This window comes from Equus asinus, chromosome 4, assembly GCF_041296235.1.
Source record: "Equus asinus isolate D_3611 breed Donkey chromosome 4, EquAss-T2T_v2, whole genome shotgun sequence".
NCBI lineage: Eukaryota > Metazoa > Chordata > Mammalia > Perissodactyla > Equidae > Equus > Equus asinus.
Window position 1 is genome coordinate 130,187,248 of NC_091793.1, and position 20,369 is coordinate 130,207,616.

Consider the following 20,369-nt stretch of genomic DNA (forward strand, 5'->3'; position numbering starts at 1 on the left):
ACCATACACATAGATAGAAAATTTTATTTTGTTGCATTTCCTTAATATAATTAGCTTTTTAAAAGTTTAACAAATATAAATATTTTCATATTTCTACAGTGTCTAAACTATTTTAACCACTGCATATAGAATTAGTAGATTGTTTTGTTTTGTATTTCACACACAATAGATAAATGGGCAAAGAAAATTATCAGGCAACATACATAAAGAAAAATATACTTTTTACTGGTTTATTTAATGGGCTGTAGTAGACAGGTCACAAGCAGGAAGTGGTTTTGATTTGTATTTATAGTCTAGCCTCTCTCGCTTTTGTCACCTCTTCCTACCATGAACATGGTAGACATTTGAAATAGAATTCATAAAGTTTTTAAACACTTTCAGGTATGAATAATCTCATTTTAATCCCTAAAACTGAATATGAAGACACAAAATCAAATATTAATTGGTAATTCATTTCAGTGACAACTCCCTCCCACCCCCAACACCACCACCACCAGCAGTTGAAGCCCCCTGGAGGATTCTGAAGACCATCAGGGCTGTAGTGAGTTGATGTCTGTTCTTTCAATCCTCTTGCTTCACCTCCTCCCTTACTCACTGTGAGCTCCAGTATTCTTTCACTCCATCCTTCCTATCTTCTTTCCTTACTCAAATTTCCCCTTTTCCAGAAATAATTAGAGAAGAGGCATGAGAGGAAAGGACGTAAGGCCTTTTACTTATATTATGCTATTTGTTGATTCCTCTTAGCTTCTGAATGCCTGCTTTCATGCCATGAGATATTCTTATGGGTTCTTTAGTGGATTTCTGTAGGCATCCAAAACAAGCTTCATGCAGTACTGTTCCAACAGGCCTGACATGGAAGAAGACAGTTATGTTTGCAAACTTTTAAATATGACCCTTATTAACAAAAAAATTATCATCATCAACTCTATAATTGCTGGATTACCACTGGAGCTAGGGAGTTTTACTCCTCTTACAGGAAATCACTCAACTTCATGCTCTGAACAGTGAATGCACTAATTTTTTTCTGTATCTGCTAGATAAGTAAACATTGATTATCCAAACAGTGTGTATAGCTTCTCTTTCAATCTTTATCTATGGCCGATATTTTTTTGTACCGCGGATGTACTGGTTAATTGAAGAAGCAGAATTGAGACAAGGAACCTGTTCCCTTAATGGCTAAACCTCTCTAGCAAAGTGCTGGATAGGAATAGAAGAGGTATTGTTATCATGGCTCATTGGTCTTCTTATCACCTCTGATTTGAGAGGGCTAAATCTTGACATGTGATTGGATATAAAATTAGATGTTGAGATTGGACGTCCCTGAAAATATAGAAGACTATATTAAACTTGGTAAATTCGTGGTAATGCTGAAGCTATGGGAAAAGCTCTTATGTACACTTGATACTCTTGGTGAATAAGACAAAGATGAGTCACTCCGATGAGCCAAGTTATTCACAGTGTGTCTTTGACTTACCTGGTCTTACAGTCTGAATCTCTTTATCAAGCACCCTCATCATCCAATATCAATTATAAGATACATTTTAACGGCCACCAAAACAAATAGAAATCCAATTAGAAGAGACAAAGAATATTACTTCAGTCAAATAGTTTCAATATGTACCACTGCTAGTGATGGTAACTGCTATGACGGATAACCCAGCAAATCTCAGAGACTTATCAGAATAAAAATAGATATAACATCACAGAATAACGCAATAGGAAAAAGAAAGAGTTAATTCTCACCATGTGTGATAGATCAACTCAAGGGTTTGGTGGGTGGCATTCCACGCGGTGATTCAAGGCTCCCGGCTCTATCCAAATTTGCAGCACTGTGACATGAGAGGGCCTTGGAGTTCTCTGCTCCTAGTCAAGTCATAGTAAAAAACTGGAAAAGGCACATCATCTTTACAACCATGGCTCTGAAGGGAAACGTGTCATTTTCTCTCATTTCCATTAGTAATAATTAGTTACATGGCTCCTCCTAAAGACTAAAAGTTCTGGAAAATATTTCTTGGATGGATATCTGCTTCCCAGCAACAAATCTATCCTATGGAAGGGAAACACGACTCCTTGTACCCTGTTAGCTCTCTTTCTCTATCCCCTAATAAATGTGTGCTTAGCATAGCATGAAAACATACAAGTGAAAATGTAGGTATAAAGAAAAAATCAAACTCAAATATATTTGAATTCTTCAGTATATCACAGAAGAAACTGGTAAGAAATTAATGGTTGCATAAAGAATTTGAATAATATATTACATATAAATATATATACACATATATAAATATATATGCAAATATGTTTTGTCTAGCAAACTTTCTTGCTCAATGTTCATGAAATATTAATTTTAATATATTTCTAAAAGCAAAAATTTCAGGTTAATCTGATAGATAACATTCTTAGATAATAAAATTAAAATGGACTAATACCTAACATAACATTATTTTATGTGTTTTATATAGATATGTTATAAAAATCTTAGAACAAATATGTGAGGTTCTGGTAATATATCTGTTTCACCAAAATGAAAAATAAAGCCAAAATGGGTGAGTTTCCTCTAAGTAATAAAGCCAGATTTGAACTCAAGCTGTCAGATACCACAATCTTCACTTTACCCACAATGCTATGCTGTCTAACTTACATATGATGCAAAATTTCAAAATCACAGTTTGAAATTTAAACAAATGATATTTTGGGCAGACTAACTATTTTCAGACAGTGCTATATTAATAGTGCACATGTATTTTGTCCTTTTCAACCCAAATTATGCAATAAATGCCTGAAAGCAAAGGAAGGTAATATAAGGATAGTAAGGGCTAGTGGAATTCTGACAAGAATCAGAGCTCTTACCAAACTACTAATAATTAAATCAAGAAGCAGGGAGAAATCCAGGATCCTCAGGTTGGGTCCTCAAGTTCTTTTTTACACATCAGATGCGTTAGGCCCAGGCTGAGGTTTTTAAAAGAAATGTGTGGTCACCTCATTGACATGAAGAAGCTATTTAGGTCATGAAACCTCTCCATTTTATACTTAGATATTTACATAATTTGTGTGACATTTTCCAGGGAGCCATTCACCATCAACCATAGATTCCAACTATTTTGACCATAAGTAATCCTGTCATAAGCAGTACACAGATGAGCATTTTCTGCTAGGTCTTCTTCCAGATGATTTGCCATTAGTATGTTTATAAGGAAACAAGGCTGGGTCCCCAGGATTCTTTCTTTCCCAGGAACACCGCTCCCACTCCTCCAGAAAAAAGAATGAAAAGCTGTATAGCTGCAGTTTTAATCATATGTCCCACAAATTATGCTGCTTATGCATTTAAATTTCAGTTCAAATTTAGTTAAATACACAGTATTTAATAAAGATGTGTTGACTTGTTATTAAAGTTAAAAATATTGAAATGGCATGAAAATCATTCTAATATCATTTTGCCAATTTGGAAACTCACATTTAAAAATGGTTATATTAAGGACATTTTTAGAAACCTACATTAATAAAAAAATTTTTCCCCCATTACTCTGGCTTATATATTATAACTTATTCTCATTGCATTTGTACAACTCTTGCAGTTGAAAAGTTCAACATAGCCAGTCCATGATTTTTTTAAAAAAATCTATAGAGCATAATAAAAAATATAGACCAGATGATTATTTCAACAGAGAATACCTAGCGATATTGGTATTTAGTATTTAGTAGTTCTTAGTATTTAGTAGTTCTTAGAACATATAAAGTAATTGTCTCTGTAAACTAACGTGATAAATGCACCACACACATAATCTTCTGCATCATTCAATTTACTTTTCACAATATTCTTAGTTGTTTTTACTCCTTAGAGATTGCAATCCAAATTGTTTTTGCTACACAAGATAACTAAATTATTGTAATTGTAAATACAATACAATATACATAATATGTTAAGTATGTAGTATAGGATTATTTGTGTCATTTCAGATGAATTTCTCTTTTTTATTGCTCTTAAATGTCTGCTTGATGTATTTTTAATATTTTCCTATTTACGAGAAACTAATAGTGATAAAGCCTCAGTTAATTAAATGATGCTTTTGCCAAATGACTTCTACTTATTTAGTGTGTATATACTGAATAATGTGCCATTTTTGTGTAGACTATAATCTTTTCTTCTCTTTTCTGTGTCTACTGGTGGAACATAAGTAAAAGATTCACAATTATCATTTGATATTTTTCTCTCATGACAGTAATTAAAGACCTCAAGGCATTCCAAAATGATTTCTTACATTCACAAAACCTTTGCAAAGCGCATAAAGGATCTAAGGGTAAAGGGTCAAAAATGCCATTTACCTGTTTGAATCTTTTGCATGAGAAATAGAAAAAATAAAGCAGATAGAAATCAAAAGCACATTTTTTGAACTTCATACATACTCTTTTATTATTGTTGGATATTAGGGAACAAAATACAATTAAATTTTGAAAATTAACCTTTAATTTCATCTTTATAATGGAAGATAGTTGCAGCATTACTTAAAAAGTTGTTTTGAAGGTGAGCAAAACTTTCCAACAATTTAGTCTTCTGTCGTTTAAATTGATAAGACCTGTTATTTTATGTTATACTGCTAAATTCAACTATATTTTGTTTTCTAAAAACTATTTGGCATAATTTTTAAACATTCTAACTAAAATGTTAAACCTTATAGTTTACAATGTCTTCAAATAAATAGTATACTTTTCCTTTGTGCTGCATGTATAAAATGGTGCATGAGAGGACTCCAGGCAAATACTCTCATGAAAGGAAGTCACGTGCTGGCTTTCTATACACTGGAGCATGTTATTATGCAGCTACAGAACTGCTCTAGGGTTTATAGACACCAAACTGAAGGACTTTACTGCCTTGAACTTCCCTTTGACTCACATAAAAGATATATGTATATACATATATATCTATAAACATACACGCTTGCACACACATATATACACGAAAACACGTATACATACATAATATTTTAGTAAATAATTTTTTTTAAAGATTTTATTTTTTTCCACAAAGCCCCCCAGTACATAGTTATATATTCTTCGTTGTGGGTCCTTCTAGTTGTGGCATGTGGGACGCCGCCTCAGCGTGGTCTGATGAGCAGTGCCATGTCCGCACCCAGGATTTGAACCAACAAAACACTGGGCCGCCTGCAGCGGAGCATGCAAACTTAACCACTCAGCCACGGGGCCGGCCCCTTTAGTAAATAATTTTATTGGCTTGTTCTTGTAACAAAAAAAACTTCACTCCAATTTTTCTCCCATATAATTGAACCATCATTTTGCTGAGAGAATGATCCTCTCTGAAATGTAAATTCTGCTCTTCAATCCCAGATCCATTTCAATTTGGAAATTCACCATTGTAGTGAGCCTAATTAGATCTAAGCCTCTTGGGACCATTAGGTTGGTTCTGAAGTGTACGATGTCATCTGTCAGAAGAGCAGAGGCCTCCAGAGACCTACTGGTTCCTGGCATTACTACCTGTCTCTCTACTTGTTGCTATAAATAGGAATTTCCAGTCCTCCACGCCCTGTGGTGCTGCCATATGTTGTTACACTCAGAGAAGGCCAAAACATCTACAGCCCAGCTGTTGTTTATCAACACCCAACTGGTAGAAATGGGACCAAACCAGTGGTTATTGCACAACACCACAATAGATTTGCAGGACACTTCATTGATCTATGTAGCTTTTTACTATAGATGCCATTTTTTATTGTAAACTAGTCTCAGGGTTTGGGCTGTACAGCAGCACTGTTAGCTGTCTATTCAACACTGACTTCTCTCTTTAATTCTCTCTCAGCTCAGAGGTTGAAGTCAATCCTGGGATCTCATTCTCCTTGCCAATGATTGCTTTCGCAATTAGAAAGCGACACAATTGCAATCAATAAGATGAAAGAGGACACTTGCTGGGTGCTTCTGGAAAAGGTTTCCAGACTCACAAAAAAGGACACAGACAGGAAGATATAGTCTATCTTCCTTCAATGAAAGCTATTCTGTCAGCAAATGATGCCTGAAGCCGCAGGAATTTTAGTACTATAAAAGGAGCTGGCCTGAGGTCAAAGCTGACAATGGCAGGACACAAGGATCCTGGATTCAAGGTAAGTTTAGCTATCAAATGAATCACCCACCTCTGGACTTCTTAAGAAAGATAATAATACATTTTCCTTAAATCAATGAGGCGACAGGGAAGTTTCTGTTGTTGTACTTGTTGATTTTCGATTTGTCCTCCTTCCTCTCTTTCCTGCTCATTGCCTAATTGAGAGGTGAAACAATTGATCTCACTACCCAGATGTCTTGATCTATGAAAGCCTTATTTTATGAAGGTCATAAGGTGGTTAAATTCTTAAATTAAATATCTCAAACTACACCCATAAGGGCTAGTACCACAATCCACTGACTACGGCAGCGATCAGGCTTATTATATGTGCCCAATCTTTTTATATGAAAGTTGAGTGGAAAGAAACATTCAGATAAGTTCTGCAAAGATTTCAGGGGGCTGCTTCTTGAAAAAATGATCAAGAGACTTGATTTCCTTACTCTTCTTGAATAATTAGAAATCTGACGGAAATCGGACACCTGGCTCCATACATACCCACCTATACCTTATCTATCATTCCAGTAAGAGTGGAATCTGTGCCATGGGCTGTTGATTCTTCTTGGATCCTTAATAAAATGAACAACCCACTTTATCTTGAAGTCTCAGATTGGGTGGAGGCCAAAGTTTGCTTTCAGTTGTCAATGTAAATGAACATAATTGGGTGGATATAGAACCCCTTTTCATAATTCTCACCATTCCCCTCCTTGGTACCCTTTCCACCAAAAAGGACACCTCTTAGAAGTTTCTGTATTTGTTCATTATTTATTGTAGCAGAAAAGTTTTACATTTATTTGTATAAAGAGTCTTTTTTTGGAGTGTAATGGGTGAGAGTGTAGGGGGTGCAAGATTTAGGGTTTTTTTACATCTTTATTTGAAATTGAATTTTTTTTTACAACTTGTTTACTGCCTTTAATTAATTTGTATGTGGAACTCTATCTGAAGACTTAGATCTTCCTTCAAGTCAAGATAGTTTCCTTCTATTGTTATTTAACATTTTAAATTATCACCTCTGTTCCATTCTGTCATCTGTCTGTTTCTTACTATACATAGATAGGATCTCCTCAATAGGTTCTTCACTTGTACAAGTTTAACTTCCAGCGCTTTTTTTGAGTCCTAGGAAAATGTGTTCTACTTTTGTTCTTCAGTTTTCTGTACTAATCAGTCTACTGTTTACTGCTTCAATCAAGGATTTACATTTACCAACCAAGTTTTCCCTTTACATGTAATTACTCTTTATCTTAAATCGATTTTTCTCCATAACTGCTTTCTCTATTTTTATGGATGCAGCATCTTCTTATATCTTTTAGGAAATATAAAATAGAAATTTTCTATAATTGCCTCCTGTTTCTTTATATATGTCTTTCTGAGAAAGAAAGAGGGTGAGAAAGAGCAAGAGAATGAGAGGGTGATTTTCTGAAATTTAAATGTTTACCTAGCATCTGCAGTATCTTTCATATCTTTAATGGTTCTTGTGTTATTTTGGTGTTTGCTTATTTGCAAAGTATTTCAGTGTCTTGTTCTTGGAGGAAGCCAAAGTGTGCTGGATTTTACTTAAGTTATTCAACAAATACTATTGGAATATTTCCCGTGTGCCTAGAACGTTTCTAGACTACATATATGACAGTGAAATAACCGGCAAAGATTTCATCTTTTGACTCACATAATAGAGAAGCACTCTCCAGTAGAACTTTCTGCAATGATAGAAATAGTCTGTCTAAGATGGTACTCACCAGCCACATTTGGATATTAAGGCAGAAGACTTACGTTTCTACTTAACGTAGGTAATGTGACCAAGGAATTATATTATGAATTAAATTTTATTTAATTTATATTTGAAATAGCTACAATTATTGGTGTCTATTTACAGGACCATTCCCGTATAGACGGTGAGAGAGATAATAAGTAAAGAGAAGAGAACAATATATTTTCAGATAAGGAGGAGTTCTAAGAGCAAAATAAAGCGGTGAAAGAAGGGAGACAATGATTGGGGGGAAGACACTGTCTTTAGATTGTGTAATAAGAAAAGTCTCTCTGAAAGATAAGAAGTGAATTGACACGTGAATGATTTGAAGGAGCCCCTATGCAAAGATTTACTGTAAAAATATTCAAGCAAAGCAAAGAGAGAGAGCAAAGGCCCTAAGGGAGAAGCAAGCTTGGAGGGATCCAAGAACTAAAAGGACAGTATGGTTGGAGTATATGCATGTGTGTATACATATATATGTATATATACATATGATAAACTTCTTTCAAAATTTCTGTTGCATGACTGTGGGAAAACTAGTCTAACACCTATTCCATCGTAACCATGTCCAAGGGTGTGCTTATTATGAATGCACTCTACTGTGCCACTATGGAGCCTCATCTTGGACAAGTTTGGTACATAATCGTACAAGCGTTTGACGAGTTTCACCTGTTCATTCAGGTGATCTTTCACAAGGGCAATACCCAGATATTGGCGTTATTTTTATAAGGTGTTAATTTGTTTAATTCTAGTAATGACTGACTCATTATTTTCTTTTTTTTAAGATTGGCACTTGAGCTAACAACTGTTGCCAATCTTTTCTTTTTTTTTTTCCTTCTTTTTCTCCCCAAATTCCCCCAGTACATAGTTGTATATTCTTTTAGCTGTGGGTCCTTCTAGCTATGGCATGTGGGACGCTGCCTCAGTGTGGCCTGATGAGTGGTGCCATGTCTGCTCCCAGGATCTCAACAGGCGAAACCCTGGGCCACCAAAGCTGACCATGCAAACTTAACCACTGGGCCACGGGGCCTCATTTTCTTCTAATTGTAGTGCAACTCCATATTATTTATCCTCCTTCCCATTGAGATCTAGATATATGAGACCATAAGATTAAACAATTTGGGGAACTCTTTTTAAGAGAAATAATGAACAAAATTAACTACATTAGAGACTATTTTAAATAAAAAATAAATTAAAACTAAATAACACTTTTTTTTAAAAGATGGAAAAAAACTCAAACATCATCGAAATACAAAATATATTAACACTATTATAATTTATTACACCCGACATGACCTTAGAGAACTTTTATCCTAATATTGTTTATTGTATACATTTTGGTTGCCTCTTCCCATGTCAACTATTATGTAATATGTTTTATTGAGAGAAGAAAAATAATTCAAACTTTCTCTTCTAGCTTTGTTGGCTTTTTAAAAAATATATTAAGGGAAGTTTAGGGAAAAAATAGTATCACGATTTATTTTTGGCGATGCTACATTCTCAACTTTCTCTTCTGGTTTTTATTCAGAACGTACTTCTTTTGACATAGCCCACAAGTCTGCTTTCAAAGAAGCTGGACCAGCGGGGCTAGATCCTCACCACCCACACTGCTCTCATCACTTCTTTCCCACAGAGCTGCATGTGGAGGTGGGGGCAGGGGGTTACAACAGGAAGCAAAGTGCTGACTGTTGAAAGCCAGGCAAATATAGGAGTAAAGTGAAAAATCTACCAGCCTCTTTCTTTGTCCCAGACAACCACAAACCTCTGACACTGGTGTAGAGCTTCTGCTTTCTCCTGGCATCTATGGAAGAGAAGAGAACTAGCCTTGGGTGTAACCTATGTCAAGTGAAGGTCCCTGTAGCTAAAGCTTCCTCAATTTCATGATTTACTTGTTATAGTCATTGTAGTTCATTCCCTCTTGTCTTGGAAGACAATTTGGGTACTTCCCTGATTTTGTAGTTTCATAATTTTTTTCAGCATATTTTTATTCCTCAGAAGATTGGAGACATTTTTCAAAATTCATCAAAGCTATCTTATTCTTGCAAACATAATAATCATGGAGTTTGACGCTGATATTGTGGGCAGTGGTAGCATCTGAGTCTTGCCCAAAGTTTGTACAATTTTTCCTGATTTCTGGTATTAAGGGTGGCAAAATGAAGGAAGAAAGGAACAATTTTGTGATCAGAGAAAAGATGAGAGGGTCAGTGAAGAACTAAGAGGCAAGAACCATTTTTGAGATCGATACTATCATGGTCGGTGTTGACTCGTTCTGAGCATAGGTGGTGTATAAAGCTAATGCTTCCTCGTATAGGGCTGTTGAGGAAGTTATTGAGAAGACATAACCACCAGTTGACCTGAAAGTGGGACCCGGTCAATCAGAGGCTCCTTACCCTCTTCCCCATCCTTGGAATGTACATTCTGCCCACCATTCCCATAGCTGGAGCCATTTCAAGAACACAGCCTTGAGAGAGCAATGTATTGTTGAGACCATCTGGACTGAATATGTGGCTGAACCCCATCAAGGGCTCTATAAAAACCCCTAAGATTCTGGCTGGTAAGTGTGGAGATCTGCTTGCGTTGTGGCAGCCCAAAACAAGCCTCATATGTAGGTTCCCCTATTCATTAAACCTGCCACCTACCAATCTGGAGTGGTCTGCCTCTTTCTTCCGTCTCTCCCTATCTTCTGTGTATGGGAGCCAGTTCCAGATTTTATCCAGGGAACTCCTTCAGGTCTTCAGACATGAAGCCACACACTCTTATTCCAGCACTTTACCCCACTACCAAGGCCACTTCAGCCACACTCTTTCCTGAATACTTTTAGACATGAATTGAATAACCTAAATTTCATGAGAACTATGTCAAATTTTCCATTGGGTTCTTGTAAAGCCAAATGCCACATCTTAACAACTTTATATGCATCTTTGGTGTTTTTTGTTTTTCCTTCAGGGTGCAAGATATTGGTCTAAGAATCTCAAAAGTGATTTATTCATTGGTAAATTTGTTTGATCATTATTCAAGTCTTCTGTATCCTTATTGATTTCCTGTCTACTTGTTCTATCAATCATTGTAAGAATTATTAAATCCTTTAATATAATTGTGAATTTGTCTATTTCTCCTTTCAGTTCTAACAGGTTTTGCTCCAGTTATTTTGAACTCTATTATGAATTGCAAGAACACAGGATTGTTATGTTCTCTCAATTAAATGTCTCATTTATAAATAAGAAATGAGCTTATTATCTCTGGTAATATTCTTTGGCCTAATGACTTGTGTCTTACAATAATATAATACCCCAATAGCTTTCTTTTTAAAGTAAACTTTTTGTTTGGAATAATTTTAGATTTAGCAAAAATTTGCAAAGACAGTACAGACTATTCATTTATACTCTTCATTCAGCTTCCCTCAGTGGTAAGATATTACATTAATGTGGTACATTTGTCAAAACTAAGAGATCAACGCTGGTTCACTAGTATTAACTACACTCCAAGCATTTTTGGATTTTACCAGTTTCACAAGTAATGTCATTTCTCTATTCCAAGACTTAATCCAGGAAACCACATTGCACTTAGTCACATCTCCTTGTCTCCTCAGGTCTGTGACAGTTTCTTAGTCTTTCCTTGTTTTTCTTGATCCTGACTGTTTTGAAGACAGTTTAGCCAGTTATTTTGTAAAATCTCTCTCAGTCTGTGTTCCTTTGATGATCTTTTTATCTCTAGACAGATTTGGGGGAAGAAGTCAGAGAGGTAAAGTGCCCTTCTCATCATGTACTATCAGAGGGATACAAAAACATCAACATGACATCACTAGTGACGTTAACCTTTATCACATCCTTAAGGTCATGTTAAGGTATGTCTGCCAGGTCTATTTACTCTAAAGTTACTATCTTTCCTTTTCTGTACTCTATTCTTTGGAAGTGGATCACTAAGTCTAGCCCACATTCAGGTCAGGAGGGGGCTAGGGTGGGTGATTAAACTTCATCTCCTGGAGAGGAGACTGTCTAGTTATATTATTTGGAAATCTTCTCTAAGGAAGAGTTTTCTTTCTCTCTGTCTTTATTCATTTAGTCAATCATTTATTTATATCAGGATGAACTCATACATTTATTTTATATTTTGTATTACAGTCAATAATATGTTATTTATTTTCTTGGTTAATTTATTTTTCTTTTCCTATGTAGATAAGAGAAAATTGATTTCATAAGAGTAATTAATTTCAAGTCTTTCTTCTTTCTTAACTTAAGCAGATCATGCTACAGTTATTTTTATATTTTTTAAAACGTTTTCTACTTGTTCCATGTGTTTTTTTGTTCCTTCTTTCTTCTTTCCTTGACTTGTTTTGAATTAATTGAGTTTTTTAAATAATCAATTTCATCATCACTATTGGCTTTTTAGATTTTTTTTCAATGCTTGCTCTAGATTTTACAGTACACATCAGTAATTTTTCACAGTCTACCCACAACTTCACGTGTAGTATTAGAAATAGACCATATTCTTACATTTCCCCCTCCAAGTATTTTGCAATAGTTTCCATGCATTTTCATTCTACATATTATAAACCCCACATTTTATTGTTATTTACTCAATTATCTTTAAAAGAGATTTAAAAGTAAAATAAGTCTATTATATTTACTGAAATATTTTCCATTTTTGGAGCTCTTTATTTCTTCTCCCTCTGGTTATTTTTAAGATTGTATTTTATCTCCATTTTTCAACAATTTAATTGTTTAAATGCCTTGACAGAATTTTCTCTATTTTTCGTCTGCTTGGATTTAGTTGAATTTCTTCTACCTGTGGGATATAGATTTCAACATATTTGAAAAATTTCTGGCTATTATTTCCTTAGGTAATTTACTATTTTTCCTCTCCCTTCTCTCCTTCTAATAGTCCACTTACATGTACACTTTACTGCTTGATATTTCATTAGTCTAGAAGCTATATTCATTTGCATTTAGTCTTTTATTGTCGTGCTTCATTTAGTATAAATTCTATTGTCATCTCTCTGTGTTCACTAATCTCTCCTTCTGCAGTGTCTAATCTTTTAATATCATATAATGTAGTTTTCATTTCAGATATTATCTTTTTCATATCTAGAAGCTCCATTTGGTCTTTTAAAAATCTACCATTTCTCTCCTAATGATGTATACATTTTCCTTTACATCTTTGAATCCATTTATGAAATCTCTTATGTCTATTCATTCATCATCCTCATCATTTTTGGGTTATTTCTATTGATTGCTATTATTTTTATTCCTGATTATGAGTCATAATTTCCATTTCTTTGCATATTCACTTTTTCTGATTGGATTCCAGATATCGGAATTTTACAGTCTTGGCCGCAGATGTTTGCTGTAGCCCTTTAAAGAGTATTGAGTTTTACTTTAGTACATAGTTCAGTTACTTGCAGATGTAGTTGACCTTTTTAAGGCTTGCTTTTAAGGTTTTTGTTTTTGTTTTATTAGTGGTTCCAGAGTGCCTTCATTCTGGGTCTAATTTAACCCTTTTCTGAAGGCATATTCCTGAAGATTGTACCCAGTGCCCCATTGTTTCAAGGTCTCTACACTCTAAGAATGCAGATTATTCTCAGCCTGGTTTCATCTCTGAGAATTGTTCATCCTACTGCTTTCTGGTGCTACTTTGCCCAGCTGTGGGGATTTCCTCCCCCACATGTTCACCTCAGGACTCAGCTAACATCTTCAGCAGCCCCTCCAGAAGGTTTCTAGAGCTCTTTCACTGTGCACACTGTCTTTTTTGCTACTTTGCCATGCAAATTCTCAGCATCCTTTAATTCTGATCTCTTTCTCCTCAATCCAGGTGAGACCACAGGGCTGTGTTTTAGTTTTCCCTACCTGCACTGTGGTCTGGAAAACACCTGCAGGCAATAAACTGGACAAGATTAGGGTCCATTTATTTGTTTCTCTTTTCTCAGGTATCATACTCTTGTAGTGTCTTTTGTCTAAAATTGGCAAGTCATTGCTGCATATATTTTATCTAGTTTGCTGTTTGTTTATGGGAGAGGGCACTAATTCCTATAGTAGTAAATCATTCATGCGTGGAAGCAGAAGTTGCATCCAGTTCATCGATTTCTAACAAGTGGTTTACTTAGAAATAGAGAATAATTTTTTAAATTATAAATTCATCTAACCAGCCAAATAGGCAAGACAACACAAAACTAAACTTTATAAAAATATTTGGATAAAATTAAATATTGTGCCATATTGTACCGAAGAGCGTTTTATCACTTTTATTTATATTAAGTAAATATTTTTAATTAACACCTTTTCACTGTAATTTGCTTAAAGCAAACTAACCATAATAAATGAATAACAGAGCTCATGTAGACAGTTTTCTTAATATTTTAGTTAGCATGCTTATATTCTCTCAAAATTATTTTTGCGCACAGGAACATAAGGGGAATTGCAAATGTATGTATTTCTAGAAATTGCCCTAGTCTTATAACATTTGTCTTTACTTCTGGATAGCATACAACAAAATAATTTAGAAAAGTAAGATTTTAAAAAGTCAGTAACATCCACTAATATTGAAAATTTTATTTGTGGTTTATGTACGTGTGTGGTCTTTAACATGTTTAAGGTTTTGATAAGAAGTTATACTTTTCCACATGCTCTCTACACATTTAAAAATATCTGTTTTCTTTCTAAATGATAATTTGCCCACGTCTTAGTCCATTTGGATAGCTAAAATACCATAAACTGAGTAACTTATAAACAGTAAACAGTTATTTCTCACAGTTCTGGAAGCTAGGCAGTCAAGATTACAGCACCGGCAGATTTGGCGGATTTGGTGTCCCCTGAAGGCCCAGTGCCTAGAAGGCTGTCTTTTCATCTCTGAACTCGCACAGCAAGGGAGCGTTCTCTGGTCTCTTCTCATTCATGAGGGTTCTGTCCTCAAGACCTAATCACCTTTCAAAGGCTCCACTGCCTATTCCCATGACCTTGGTGGTTAGCATTTCAACGTATGAGTTTTGGGGGGGCCACAAACATTCAGACCGTAGCAGCCACTAAGAATATAACTTGAAACTAGCCTCTTTTTGTTGTGGTTGTAAATTTAAGGTGTATAACGCATTGATTTGGTAAACATTTACTGCAATATGACTACCACCATAGCATTACCCAACACTTCTAATCTGCCACATAATCACCATTTCTTTTTTGTGGTGAGAACCTTTAAGAATTACTCTCTTAACAACTATAAAGTACCTAATACAATATTATTAGCTATAGTCACCATGCTGTACATTAGATCCCTAGAATTTGTTAATCTTATAACTGGAAGTTTGTACCCTTTGAATAATCTCTCCCCATTATCCACAACCCTCCCCCCACCAGCCTGTCCCTGGTAACAATCACTCTACTCTCTCTTCCTATGATAGTTCTTTTTTAACTACAAAAAATAATAATCATTGAAGAAACTTCTCATTTTTATTTTTTTAAGTAATAACTTCTTTAAAAATTCAAAAATATCCAACGTTATGCAGATGTTGCATAACCGAATGTAATCTATTTCATCCTGGCATATATGAAAGCTTCTGTCCCCTCGCTTACAAGGAATCAATTCTGAGACACTATATTGCTAACCATAATATATATCAAAGTTCAATATGATCTGTAAAAATTTCTGGGAAATCAGATTGCCAAAAGGATTTTCTTAGAATTTATTTTTACCATTGTTATCTTTACTCCCAAGGAAGTGGGCAATAGGATCTTCTTGCTTCTCAGATCCCAATGGAACGTTTTGTAGCGCAATGGCCAGAAGATTCGAGACAACATGTGCTGAGGTGAAATTTATAACCTCTGCAGGGACAGAGTGCTCCAGGAAGAAATCTCTCTGCTCCTTAAGCACGGGTGACTGTTTCCACCACTGTGTTTCCAAAACGTCATTTCTGTGACTAGTATTCTCACTCACTAAACAATGTTCCTTCTAGTAGTGAAGATGCAATACATTACAGTGGTGGTTTCCAGAAAATTTTTTTTGTCAAGATTCAGAAAAAACTGAGCTGCTCCATATTATCCTCCTCCTCACAGCAAATTAGAGAAATCTATTCACAGTGCCACAATGTGTGCTGATGGAATTTCTTATTATTTCAAAGGTGGTTCCCAAATATTTGGGAAGAAAATATACATGCAACAAAACCACACAGCTTGTGATGAAAAAAGAAATAAAGCCTATACAAAAACATCTCACTCACAATACTTTTTTGGATTAACTTTGTGCAGTCCCTGCGTTGTATGAAATAGGTAAACATGCCTCTCATAGTGGTTTTCTTGAGGTATTCTAGCAGAAAAAGAGTACATAAAATGTTCAAAAAATAGGCTTCTTCATTGTCAGATGTAAGATAAAGGGCAGAATTTTGTGATATACTGATAGATCTGTGAATCAAAACCTGATTAATATTATGTAGACTAATGATGGAAGATAATTTTATCCTTTATTTAACCAAGAATTTTGATCAATGATATATCTCAGACCTTTAGGACTCAGACTATCCAAGACTTCTACAGATACACATTTGGAAGGAAAAATATGGGGAAATGATCACTCTGTTCTTATAATATGGTTCCACATCCAAACTTTGAAGTCAAACCCATGACCCTTGTAAGCTGAGCTGAACCCTGTGAGCCTCAAGTGCTCTTGTTGCCTAGGCAAGGAGAAAATTGTAAGTTGCCCAGGACAAAAGTGAGCTGAGATGACTCTGGTCACTTCCTCTAGTCTCCATCCTAAGCTGCAAGCCAATATCTAGTTGCTATTTGAAATTTTTTTCTTTTGCTGGTAAAAGGGAAATTGGAGAAACAAAATAAAATAGTTACAACTCTGAAACAAGGAACATAGAATATGATATTAATTTTATTTGCTTTTTAGCTGTTGCTCATTACAAAATAGATGCTCCTATGAAAAAAGAAATACTCTCTGCAAAGTCAGTTGATGAAAATGAATTACTGCATTTCACAGATGTTTTCACTTTAAAATGGAATATTATGATGGTGCTAAAACTTTCTACCACCATTACTGTAATTTGCATATCATTACTAGTGATGTTTATATTTTGAGAAGTTGAAATGTTTTTGAGCTCATCATAACCTAGTACTAATGATTCTCAGTACATCTGTGGAAAACCAACATCTAGGCAGTTTTCTCCAGCTCAATCATCTTTGATGAGTTTGTACTGTCTTCCAAAATATTCAACTAGGATTTTGTATGTACTTAAAGATTCTGCTTTATGTATACACAATCTGAAACTTAAACGGAAGGTAACAAATCAAAATTATCTGGCAGCATATGAATACGCTTGAATTCTGGCATCTGTTTTAATAAAAGCATTTTAGTAGACTTCTGCTATATTTTCAGAATAGATCATTTTCCTCATGGATTCATAGGGAACTGATGCTTTGTTTGCAAACAATGAAGTGAATTTGCCTTAATTTAGAGAGTGAGGTTTAGAAAAAAATCTACATGTTGCGGGTGCCAATAAAAGAAGACTCTAAAAGAAATAATTTCGAATGTAAAATATTTCAGGAAAGAAATAATAAAATTGATGTGGAAATTAAAGAGTGAAAACTAAAGGTAATAAACAATTAACAGATGTGAGTATTTTTATAAATAACCATAAAGTGGAACCGTAGCGCTCACTGCATAGTTTCATTATCCATTATCTTCAAAGTAAGGATAATTTTCAAATGCCTCTGAACTGTTCTGAGTGCAACTACATTTTCAGTTTTCTATTTTCCACATAATCATGAAAATATCTTACCATTAACCACGCACATAATAGTAATGCTAAAATTATCCAAGCAGTAGCTTTCATTATACAGCATTTCCTGTATAAACAAAGTTTCGATTGCATGAACCTTCTACTTCAGTACCATATGAGTCTGTATTTGATCTGCTTCAAGCAAAATAAAAACTCTAGTTTAAACAACTTAAACGTGAATTACTTTTCATGTAAAAAAGTTCAGAAGTAGGCAATCCAGGGCTGGTATGACATCTGCCCAATGACATGAAGGACCCAAGCTCACATCTACCTACTTTATACGCAGTATATTGTTTCCGTGGTTCCTTAAGGTCGCCTCAGCGATGACTAAGAGGCTGGTGCAGTAGCAACTATACCAGAAAGCAGAAATATTGCTATTTTTAATTTTTTAATGGAAAGTCGAAATAATGGCAAAATGAACTCTTCATCCACGCTTAAAGAAAAGTTAGACAGGTCCTAATAAGATAGGAAGAAGATATTTCAGCAAAATATCCTCAGAATCTTAAATTAGGAGAATTTTTTAAATGGAAAAACATTAAGTAAATGTGAGCCAATGCAGGCAGAAATAAAAATTCCTTAGAGTTTATGGACTGTAGTTTCATGAAATTTATCCCTAGTCAATATCACATGGATAAAGAGTTCATTTTGTCATTATTTCAACTTTCCATTAGAAAAATTAAAAATAGCAATATTTCTACTTTCTATGTAGTTATGTAGCAATAGTAATGAAAGCTGGCAGGGGCCGCCAGCTACTACTATATCCGTATTTTTTGGTAATTGGACTTATCACAAAGCAACCTGTTTGGGCTACTAATTACCTGCATCCTTGCAGCTTTGACTACACTATTTGTTCTTAAACTTTGAGGAAATTTCAAAAGTTGTATGCAGCAATTGCTGCAAGTGTCTCTGAAGAATCCATTAGCAATCACTGAAATCACGGCCATAGTAAAATTTTATTTTTTTTAAGGAAAATGCATCTAATTGTAACATATTTTCCCCCAAACTATATGTGCCTCAACTGTCAATCAGACAGACTCCTTACCATTGAATGTGATGAAATATATAAAGCTTTTTAAAAAAGCATTTGATTGACAGGAAAGTTTGTTATACATAAATCTGACACTACAGTTGAGTGTAACATGCGTTTTGACTGACCGATTAACAACTGAACTATCCACGCTGAATATGTGTTGCTTTATGACATTTCCAAAATTGAGTACAGGATTCCAGGATTCTAATCCCTATAGAAAAAAAAAATCAGGCTTTTTTTTTGGAGGAAGCTAATAGATTAAAATCAGAAGAAATACTAGATAAAACTTAAAAACTGAGAAGGAACTATTTTGATCAGACTAGTTTAGAAAATTAACTTTACATTGTTTAATTTTTTTAGTTGCAAAAAACCACATAAATTATTGTATAATAAAAGCTAAAGAAAACAAATCAAAACATCAAAAAATAACCACCAAATAAATGGAAAAGAAGGAGAAACAGTCATGATACTATCTAGATTTTTAATGTAATAATTTATTTTTATGAATTATTAGTAATCACCTCATTTTAGTTACAGTGCAGCTTTTGGTTATAAAAATGATGGACACTTTTATAACTGCATTTCTTAAATTTTACTTCCTAAGGATTAGTAAATATAAATAAAAACAAGGATAGGTTTCACTCAAATACACCCCTGTATGAGCAGAAAAAGAAAGGACCAAAAATCTGAATACTCCAAAGAATATTCTAATATTCCAATGTATTCATCCCAATTCCTTGGGTAAAAATAGGGCCCATTAAATAATTGTAATGAGAGTTTGTATCTTAAAGGGAAAAAAATCCCCCAAAATAAGCCAAAAAATAAGCATGTGACTGAAAAGCATCTGATGAGAGAGAAGGCACTACCAGCCAAATAAAAGAATAAAGAGCCATTATTTATATATAAAGAATTTTCTCAAAAGCCCTGTCACACTATCCAATAGGAAGACACACAAACTTTCCCTCGTTTCCTCACTCAGGCACAGATGTTCTTTTCACCTTTGCCATCATTCCTTAAGAAATTCACCTACATGTACATTTTTATCTGAATTTATGGAATGAAAATATTTATACTTATAAGGACACGGGGAGGGAGCAGGGCGAGCACACAGCACACACAGTGACATTGAATTCCACCCCCTCCCGGATACTCACAGTCTGGTGAATGCGCACTTCCTCCGGGAACTGTGGGCAAAGGGCTGGAGACACGTATTCTGTCCACCCCCTCCTCCTCCTCCTCTGTTTTGCCACAGACATAGCAGCACTGTGTTCCGTGGGTGCTGGTGCTGGGTGGAGGTTTCCTCCAGCCTCGTGGTCCCTCCAGTTTCCTAGAACACTGTCCCTTCCCTTTGTCCCTTAAGTTTGGGTGGTGACATCAGCTTCCCTCTGCTACTGTTTCCTGGAGAGTTTGCCACCGGTTGTCTGTTCTGTGTCACTCTGCCCACATCTCCGTACGTAGACCCGTCGTTAAACTCCTCATTAAACCACTGGAGGCAGCCACCTCCATCTCCCTAATACCAGTCTGAACAATTTTGACATCCGCATTTTCTTAAATGTCTAATATTGATGCCATGGTTTCTCACGTTTGTCTCACTTCTCTCTAACAACTACTAAAAGAGCACTTATTTTCCTGTGTGTAATGAAATAATCAAATATGTATTTCTGAAAGAAAGTTAGAAATGACAAAAAGAATAAACAATTTCTCTTGGGATTGACAGGAAAAAAATCAT

General features: G+C 35.0%; 1 long non-coding RNA gene across 1 annotated transcript; it reads right to left on the reverse strand.

The window, feature by feature from the left end:
* Positions 1–216: 216 nt before the first annotated feature.
* On the reverse strand, positions 217–20,167 carry LOC123284975 (uncharacterized). The gene is made up of 3 exons (XR_006526379.2): positions 19,795–20,167; positions 1,744–1,885; positions 217–847 (listed from the first exon to the last, which is right to left on the reverse strand). It is a non-coding gene; the product is annotated as an uncharacterized lncRNA (long non-coding RNA).
* Positions 20,168–20,369: the final 202 nt, after the last annotated feature.